The following is a 10,693-nucleotide window of genomic DNA, read 5'->3' on the forward strand; positions in this document are numbered from 1 at the left end:
AAAAAAATAAAACATAAATAAAAAGTTCTCAAACAACAGTTGCTAGAATGGATGCAAAAAGAGAAGATATTTTACATAATGTTGGTAGGACTGAAAACTAATACAAACCCTATGGATGATTGTATAGAGATATGTCAAAGAACTTAAAGTAGGCATACCATTTGATCCAGCAATCCCACAGCTGGGTATCTACACAAAGGAAATAAAGGTCATTTTATAAAAAGGACACATATTCTTTAATATTTATAGCATCAAAATTCACAATTGCAAAGATGTGAAAACAACACTAGTATTCACAAATACATGAATAAATTAATAAATGGCACACATTCATATCATGGAGTAGTACTCAGCCATAAAAATGGAAATCTTGTATCTTTTGTGACATACTGGACAGAAGTGAAAAACATTATTTTAAGCAAAACATCACAAGAATGGAGAAACAAACAAATTACTCAATATTAAATTGAAATTAATCAATCAGCATTTACAGACACATATAAAAGTATATCTAAATTAAAATCAAACTGAAAAGAACTAGAGGTATGGTTAAGAATATCATCTAATATAAGACAGAACCCAGATTGGCTCAGTTAAGGATTTTACACTTTTTACTTTGATTTTAGGTTTCTTTTATCTACCTTACCATTTTGTTGAGTTGTCATTCAGATCACAACAGATACTCTTGTATAACAACTGTCTTTATTGGCTTAGCTATAACCTGTTCTAAATCACCCCCATAGCATAGAGATGAAAGTGGACAAATGAAAGAAAAGATAGAAAAAAGAAACTACACATGAGGAAGAAGCAGCAAAAGAACCTTGGCAACATAAAAAATCAGAACAGATCACCTACCCCAAGTGATCACTATGGAGCCATTGGAGAAAATGTCAACCATAAAGAAATTCTTGAAATTATAGAAATGGATTCAGAATGTGAAAGAAATATGAGATGAATAAAATAGAAGAGAAAATTGAAAACCGGAAAGAAGTCAAAAAAAAAATCTCAGGAATTTAATGAGCTCAAATACAAATTCACCAAGCATCTGGAAAACATTACACAGGATATAATAGAGCTTAAATAATTTAAATAGTGTTGTGTTTTGAAACATAGTAGAGAATTTCAGATACAGATTAGCTGGAAAAAACTATGGAGAAAGAAAAAGAACTTAAGAGCTTAATAACAGGATTTTCAAGCTGAACCAATCTTATGTAGGAGGAGAAAAGAAGAGAAAAAGAATACCAATATCTTAGGGAGATATGGGCCCATGCAAAGTGTACACACATACAAATTATAGGTATCAGCAAAGGAGAAGAATAAAAACTCAAAACCCTGGGGGTGCTATTTGAAAATATCTCAGGCATCAACAGAGATTTAGAATTATATTTACTATATGGCTATTATACATCAGGACATTCAATTCAAATATATCATATCCTAGACACATTATGATATAGCTGGACAAATTCAAAATGAAAGAAAATTCTATAAATTGTGATGTGTAGACAGCATCTTACCCAACTTTAAAACCATTAGGTTAACAATTTATTTCTTAGTGAAAACTTCACAAGCCAGAAAAAAGTTGGTTCCTATTTTCAATTTTCTTAAGCAGAACAACTGCCTGAAAAATGGATTATCCATTTTGCAAAAACAAGTTTTACATTCAGCAAAGAAATCCAGTCTTCCTCTGACATGCAAACTTTGGGTAAACTTACCATTAATGGGCCTTCCCTGCAAGAAATACTCAGATCTATACTCTACACAGACTAATGCAATGGACCCTCAGAAAAATAAAACTACCTACTAACTATAATAAAAAATCCAAAATAATCTCTCACAATGGCCCAAGAAATAAAACAAAGCAACAGAGTCCCACACAATAGGATGGACAAAAATCCACCCTATTTATAAGCTCTCTCAATAAGTTTAAACACTCTGCTCTTCCTACTGAAGAGACATAGGCTGGCTTTTTGGATTACCAAAAAAAAAAAAAGAAAAAAGAAAAGAAAAAAAAACAGAAAAAAGAAAAGAAAAGCTCGAGTCAAGTATCTGCTGTTTTCAGGAAATGTCTTTAAAAACCAAGTACAAATTAAGATTCAGAGTGAAGAACTGGAAAGTAATAGGTTGGGCTAATAGAAACTAAAGGAAAGTAGGAATTTAAATTCTCATTAAAGATAACACTGACTTTAAAGCAACAAAGAAGGATGGTGCCTGTGGCTCAAAGGAGTAAGGCGCCAGCCTGATATGCCAAAGGTGGCGGGTTCAAACCCAGCCCTGGCCAAAAACTGCAAAAGAAAAAAAATAAATTCCAGTAATAAAGCAACAAAGCATAGAAAGACAACACTGAACATTATAGTGATCATGGAAACAATTCAACAAGAAGACATGTGAGACACACACACACACATATATATATATATACACACACACACATATATATATATGAGTTAGATGCTCACAGATATATAAAACAAATTCTATTTTACCTAAAGAAAATGATATATAACAACATCACAATAGATAGAAACTTCAACACTGCACTGAAAGAAATGGGCAGAGCCTCCAAGAATAAATCAACAAAGAAACTTTGGTGTTAAACATGACTCTAGATAAAATAGGTTTAGCATACATCTGCATAACATTTTAGCCCCAAGAATACTTGATACATGTTCTTGTCCTCAGCACATGGTATATTATATTTTTAATTTTTTTTAATTCTTTATTAAATCAAACTGTGTATATTAATGCATTATGAGGTACAATGTGCTGATTTGATATACAATGTGGAATGCTTACATCTAATTTATTAACATAACCAACACTGATCACATCCTAGGTCACAAAACAAGCCTCAAAAATTTAAAATAATAGAAACTATAGTATGTATATTTACAGACCACAGAATAGAAGTAGAAATTATTTACAACAGAATACTTGCCCCCAAACCAAGTCACAAAATCTAAACAACTTAATGCTGAACAATTTCTGGGTCAAAGAAGAGATGAAGAATAAATTACTTAAATAAGTAAATTTACTTAAAGTAAATGACAATGATGCTGCAAGCTATCAAAATCAGTGAGATACTGCAAAATCAGTCTGAACAGGAAATTTCATTCCCTTAAATGCCCACATGAAAGAATCAAAAGAACACAAATCAACAATCTAATGACTCCTCTCAAGGAACTGAAAAAGAAAGAGCAATCTAATCCTAAACAAAATGAAGAAAAGAAATAACCAAAACTATATCATAACTAAATGAAATCAAGAACAAAATAACTACTCAGAAGATTAATGAAGCAAAAAGTTGGTTCTTCTGGTGCAGTAATTGTCTCTTGCTCTGAGCATCAAGCTGGAGTCCTATCTTCACTGTGGGAGAATCCAGGAGAATCTAGGAGTCTTTGCCTTAACTTCTGTAACGCACTGACCTGCAGTTCCTGGGACATTTGTGAGGGAAGATTGCGGAACACCCTGGAAGCTGAGAAATGAGGCTCCTGTCCAGAAGGAGAGTTTATGGACAGAAGCTTATCAAGTAAGCTGATGGTTTGGAGCTGAGCCAAGAGAGAAGATTGAACAGTGCACATGACCTGTGCTGAGGTTAGTTGTGACCCCAAGTAAACAAACAATAGGTACAACCCCATTGCCAAGCTGATATGTGTCCCCTCCCCCATGAGAACAGATCACAGTGTACTTTCCACAAACAAGTGACCAGAGGTCAAATCTCCTATTTATCCCATAGGAGAGACCTGCTAAAAACTGGAACTCCTTTCCCAAAGAGCGTCAACTTGTGTGCCTTGGCATTCTCTCACCAGGCATAAAACTAAACATATATACTCTACCCACAATTTTGAACTGCCAGCACTCCCCTCCACTCTCACCCTGAGGTCTGGGAGCCTGTCCCCGGCAGAGTCCAGACTCTTGGGCAATTTCCTGAGATGTACACACAAAGTGTGGGCTGCTACAAGTCAGTGCTGAATCAGCAGCATGGGTGTAAAGCAGGGACTATGGAGTGAGGGATCCAAGTGGGAGAGAAACAGTGCCCTACAGCATATCATGGCAACAATGGTGGTGGCACTGGCTGGAACAATAGGGCTCACACACCTGGTGATATTTTGTACAAACATTTCCCATCTCTCTTAGCAGCCAGAGGGATTCAAGCCTCTACTCTAGGGACAGACACAGGTGGAGCAGATCTGGGACAAAAACACAGGCCCTGTAAGCCAAAGGCTAGGCCTGCTGCAATTCCTGCCTGGGCAGGGCTCAGAGGGGACTGAGACTAGAATATGGGTACACAGGGGGAGGGGCAAGATGGCCAACAGGCACTAGCCTCCGACAGAAGCTCCTGTCCAGAGGGAAGGATAATGCCTGGAAAACACCCAATAATGTTGAAAATTGGGAGCCCAACTGAGAGAGAAGAATGATATCTGCAGGACACCTCTGCTGAGGCAAGTTGAGACTCCAAGAAGGCAATCTCCAGGTAGAAAAACTGAAGGAACATTTTTCACTGCTATTTTGAACTCCCAGTCCACCCTTCCCCCTCACCTAAGCCAACAGAGACAGTGAGGGGGCCCAAGAACACAGTTCCCCACCCCTGCAGGACCAAGCGCCCAGTCCTGGCCATGCAGTCAGAGAGCTGTAAGAACCATGCGCATACTCCAGGCACCACTGATCCCCACTCCCACAGCCCAAGACCTGCAAGAGCTGTGCGAGTCCTGCCGGCAGAGGCAGAATTCCCAGCTCTTGGCACCTGGGCTAGGTGGGCTCAGAACTGCTTGCTAGACCCAGCACACCCCATGGGTGGCCACCAAGTTTCCCATTCCCTGCACCCGGGTCGGGGTCCCAGAACTGCTTGCTAGACCCACAGGTCGCCACTGAGTTCCCCCAACTTGGCACCTGGGCCAGGCAGGCCTAGAACTGCTTGCTAGACGTGCGGGTGGCCTCCAAGTTCCCTGCTCCTGGCACCCACTCCAGATGGGCCCAGAACTGTTTGCTAGAACTGCACACGCCCTGTGGGTAGCCACCGAGTCCCCTGCTTTTGACACCTGGGTTGGGCAGCCCAGAAATGCCTGCTAGACCCATGGGTGACCTCTGAGTTCCCCACTCTGGGCTCCTGGGTGGGGAGGACCCAGAACTGCTTGCTAGACTTGTGTGCACCCGGCGAGGGCTGCAAAGTTCTCCATTCCTGATATTCAGGTTGAGTGGGTCCAGAAATGCTTGCTAGACCTACAGGTGGCCACTGAGTTCCCCCCTCTTGGAACCCTGGCCAGGCGGGCCTAGAACTGCTTGGTAGACCTGCAGGCAGCTGCTGAGTACCCTGCACCCAGAACCCACTCAAGACGGGCCCAGAACTGATTGCTAGAACCACACGTGCCCTGTGGGCAGCCGCTGAGTCCCCCACTCCCAGCACCCCAGCTGGGTGGGCCCAGAACTGCATGCTAGACCTGTGCATGCCCCGTGGGCAACCACCGAGCTCCCTGCTCTTGGAACCCAGTCAGGCAGGCCTAGAACTGCTTGCTAGACCTGTGGGCAGTTGCTGAGTTCCCTGCTCCTGGCATCCAGGCTGAGCGGGCCCAGAACTGCTTGTTAGACCCGTGGGTGCCCAGCAGGCAGCAGCCAATTCTCTTGCTCTGGGCACCCAAGTTGGGGGCACCTAGAACTAATTGCTAAACATGCAGGTGGCCACTGAGTTCCCTGTTCCCAGCACCCGGGCAAAGAGAGCCCAGAACTGCTTGCCACTACTGTGCGTACCATGGGCAGCCCCCAAGTTTCTCACTCCTGGCACCCAGGCTGAGCGGGCCCAGAACTACTTGCTAGACCTGTGGGGGCCCAGCAGGCGGAGGCTGAGTTTCCCGCTCCCAGCACCCAAGTTGGGTGGGTACAGATTGGCTTTCTAGAACTGTGGGTGGCCACTGAGTTCCCTATCCCGGCACCCGAGGTGGGAGGGTCCAGAACTCCTTGCCAGACCCGTGCATGCCCCATGGGCGGCTACCAAGTTTCCTGCTACCGACACTTGGGCCAAGTGGGCCCAGAACTTCTTGCTAGATCCGCACAAGTCCGGCAGGTGGCCGCCAAGGTCCTAACTCCTGGCACTTGGGTTGGGCAGGGTAGAAGTGCTTGCTATATGTGCGTGTGCCCCGTGGGCAGCCGCCGAGTTCCCCACTCCCAGCAGCCAAAGCTGCCAGGCCCAGAACTGCCTGCTTGAGCTTTGTGCGCCCAGCATACCCAGACAGCGGCCTGAGAATTATCAGAGGATGGTCAGCTGAGAGAGAACCACAATAGAATGGCAATACCCCAAGGCGAAGAGAAGCAGCTGCAGCAGCAGAAACAATAAGACTCACACCCTGGGGCTCTTCAGGACAGACACACTCTGCCTCTCTGGGAAACCAGAGGAAGTCAGCACATTCTCCTGTGGCAGCCACTGACTGAATGGTTCTGATACGGACTCCAAATGGTATAAATTCAGCATGGGGTAGAAACAGCGGAAAAAGTCTAGCAACTTGAATAACCAAAGTAGATCAACTTCCCCAAGGAAAATTGGGACAGATGCAATTGAAGACCCCATCAATAAACAGACGGCTGAGATATCAGAAATCAAGTTCAGAATATGGACAGCAAAAAAGATTTACAGAATGGAAGAAAGGAGGGAATTAGAATTTCAAGAAATTATTCAACAGATTTCTCAAGAATTCAACAATTTCAAAGATAAAATGATCAAAGACTTTGAAACACTGAGGCAAGATGTTGCAGCCCTCAAGGATCTGAAAGATATGGTAGAACCCTCCGTAAAAAAGTGGAACAGGCAGAAAAAAGAATCTATGACATTGAAGACAAAGCTTTTGAACAAATCCAAGAGTGCAAAGATGAAAAGAAAAGGAGACCTAAAACAGACCTTTTCTCTCAGAGAGCTATTGAATAATTTGAATATTTGCCTTATAGGAATCCCTGAAAGTGATGAAGTTTCTTAACAAAACACAGAGGCTCTCATTCATGAAATTATGAAAGAGAATGTTCTAGACATGCCAAAAGATTCTGAAATTCAGATAACAGACAGTTTCAGAACCCCAACATGACTCAACTAAAACAAGACATCCTGCAGGCACATCATAATTAACTTCACTAAAGTCAATATGAAAGAGAAATTCTAAAAGCAGTTAGATGTAAGAAAACCATAACTTATGAGGGGAAGAGTATTAGAATGACTACAGATCTCTCTGCTGAAACCTTTCAGGCTAGAAGAGGATGGTCTTTGACTTTTAATCTCCTAAAACAAAATAACTTTCAACCCAGGATCATGTATGCAGCTAAACTGAGTTTCATGTATCATGGAGAAATTAAATACTTTAATGATATTCACATGTTGAAGAAATTTGCCATAACTAAACCAGCTCTCCAGGAAATTCTCAAACCTATCCTCCATAATGACCAGTGTAATCCTCCAGCACAAAAGTAAACTCATTTAGAAACATTTGATCACGTTCCAAATTCCACAGTAGCAATAGGTTAAGAATGTCCACTGGATCTTCAAGCAACTCGATACCCAAAATATTACCAGGCTTATCAATAATTTCAATCAATATGAATGGCTTAAATTGTCCTCTAAAGAGGCACAAATTGGCTGATTGGATTCAGAAACTCAAACCGGACATCTATTGTATTCAAGAATTGCACCTTACTTTAAAAGATAAATATAGACTCAGGGTGAAGGGTTGGTCATCTATATTCCAGGCAAATGGAAAGCAGAAAAAAGCAGGTGTTGCAATTTTATTTGCAGTGTTTTCCCTACACTTTCTTCTAGTATTTTTATAGTTTCATGTATTAGATTTAAATATTAAATCCAGTGAGAGGTTATCTTATTTAGTGCTGAAAGGTGTGGATCCAGTTTCAGTCTTCTGTACCTAGGACATCAACTCCACAAGAATTTGCAAGGTGGCAATGGCATAGGGCAGGGCTGAGTCACAGCTTCTGTGAACTCAAAATGCATCTGGCCAGCAGTGGAACACAGCTGGACAAAAATTCAAATTCTGCAAAAATATAAATGGCAGTAGTTTCAGTCTGGGGCAGGGCAGAAACTGAGTGACATTCCTGAGCTTCCATTGAGCATCTGAGGTAGTCAGGCATCAGCTACAACTGCTGACTGGTGGCAGAGTGTGGTGGCTTGGCTGAGGAGACAATGAATTCCCTGTGACTCTGGCAAGCACAAAACCCTGGTACACTTGCTCATTAGAGGGAAGTGGGTCACAGCCCTGCGGGATTACCAGTGACTGGGTGTGACCGAGGTGCAAGGCAGAGAAAGAAGCATTAACCTCCTTGCAACTAACACATTTGCTGGGTGGGCCTTTCTGACTCACGGAGCACTGGAATGAGCCATACCTGAGCTGCTAGTAGACCCCTGCTATCTAGTTGCTGGAAATCTACTGAAATCTCCCATTTGAGTGTTGGTTCTGACTGGGGCAATTACTTTGGAACTCTTGACCTGGGCCAATCACCCGAGGACCCTCCAAGGTGTTACCCGGGTTCTTTCTTAGTGGGAAGGTTTGATTATTCTTTTCCAGTTGTTGCCCATAGGGGGCAGATTGTCTTAGTTGCTTGTATTTCTCCACAGTGAGACTTTCACCCAGAGTCACTGATTCACTAGGATTGGAAAGAGACTAGCTGAATACAAGACAGTCACCTAGCCCCACCACACCAAGAATGTTCCCAGTGTTATAGGATGTGATACTATACAGGTCCTTTGCAAAGCTGTAAGGGAAAAGCTGTAATCACCAGTTCCAGATCTCTGGCAAAGGGCTGGTAAATCACTACTCCAGTAGCCCCTAATCCAATTTTACCTTACCTGTTCATCTAGCCAAACAGTGAAAAGTAATCAGGGGTGGAATCAGTGGAAAATCTATGCCAACATGAGTAACCAGAGTAGATCAACTCCCCCAAGGGATGACAAAGCAGACACACCAGAAGATCCCATTTGTAAACAAATGGCTGAGAAGTCAGAAATCAAGTTCAGAATTTGGATGGTAAATTAGATTAACAGAATGGAAGTAACGTTGGAACTAGAAATTCTAGGAATAATTCAAAAGTTGTCTCATGAATTCAAAGATAAAATCACCAAAGATTTTCACACAGTGAGAAAAGAAGTTGCTGCCCTCCAAGATATGAGAAATACAGTAGAAACCCTCAGTAATAGAATGGAACAGGAAGAAGAAAGGATATCTAACATTGAAGAAAAAGCTTTTGAATGCTCCCAAACGCTCAAGGAGGAAGAGAAGTGGAGAGCAAAAATGGATCATTCTCTCAGAGAGCTGTGGGACAAATCCAAGAAAGCAAACTTTCACCTTATATAAATTCCTGAAGGTGATGAAGTTGTTTCAAAAGGTCCAGATGCTCTACTCCAAAAGATAATCCAGAAGAACTCCCCAAACATGGCAAGAGATTCTGAAATTCACAAAGCAGATAGTTTCAGAACCCCCGCAAGACTCAACCAAAACAATGCATCTCCAAGATGCATTCTAATTAACTTTGCCAAAGTTAATATGAACGAGAAAATTCTCCAAGAAGCCAGATGTAAAAAAAGCATGACCTACAAGGGGAAGAATGTTAGAATGACTGCAGGTCTCTCTGCAGAGACTTTTCAAGTCAGAAGAGGATGATCATCGACTTAAACCTCCTAAAACAAAACAATTACAACCCAAGATCCTGTATACAGATAAACTGAGTTTCATTTATGATGGATAAATTAAATACTTTAATGACATTCACATGTTGAACAAATTTGCCATAACTAAACAAGCTGTTCAGGATATTCTCAGACCCATCCTCCACAATGACCAGCACAATGCTCTATCACCAAAGTAAACTCACTCAGAACCTTTTAATCAAATTCCAACTTACACAGTGGTGAAAGGATAAAAAATGTCCACTGGACTTTTGAAAAACTTGACACCCCAAATACTACTATGCTTATTAATACTCTCAATTAATGTGAATGGCTTAAATTGTCCTGTAAAGAGGCACAAGTTAGCTGACTGGATACAAAAACTCAGGCCAGATATCTGTTGCATATAAGAATCTCATCTTACATTAAAGGATAAATATAATATAAACTCAGGGTGAAGGGATGGTCATCAATAATTCAGGCAAATGGAAATCAGAAAAAAAGCAGATGTTGCAATTTTATTTGCAGATATAATAGGCTTTAAACAAAGAAAAGTAAGGAACGATAAGGATGGTCACTTCATATTTGTTAAGGGAAACACTCAACATGATAAGATTTTAATTATTAATCTTTAGGTACCCAACCAGAATGCTCCTCAATTTATAAAAGTGACCCTAAGCATCTGTTGCTCAGACATGAGCAACATAACTTCCAGTACCATAATAGTTGGAGATTTTAACACCCCTATAGCAGTGATGGATAGATCCTCCAATAAGAAACTAAGCAAAGAAGTTTAACACTGAAAATTAACCATTCAATAATTGGATTTAAGAGACATCTACAGAACATTTCATCCTAATAAAATTGCCCATGGACCATCCTGTAAAATTGATCACATCTTAGGTCACAAGTCTAACCTCAGCAAATTTAAAAGAATAGAGATTATTCTTTGTATCTTCTCAGACCACCATGGAATAAAAATTGAACTCAGTAACAATGGGAAACTGCATACTAACACAAAGACATGGAAATTAAATTACCTAATGC

Source organism: Otolemur garnettii, unplaced genomic scaffold, assembly GCF_000181295.1.
Source record: "Otolemur garnettii isolate 467f Iridium unplaced genomic scaffold, OtoGar3 scaffold00175, whole genome shotgun sequence".
Lineage (NCBI taxonomy): Eukaryota > Metazoa > Chordata > Mammalia > Primates > Galagidae > Otolemur > Otolemur garnettii.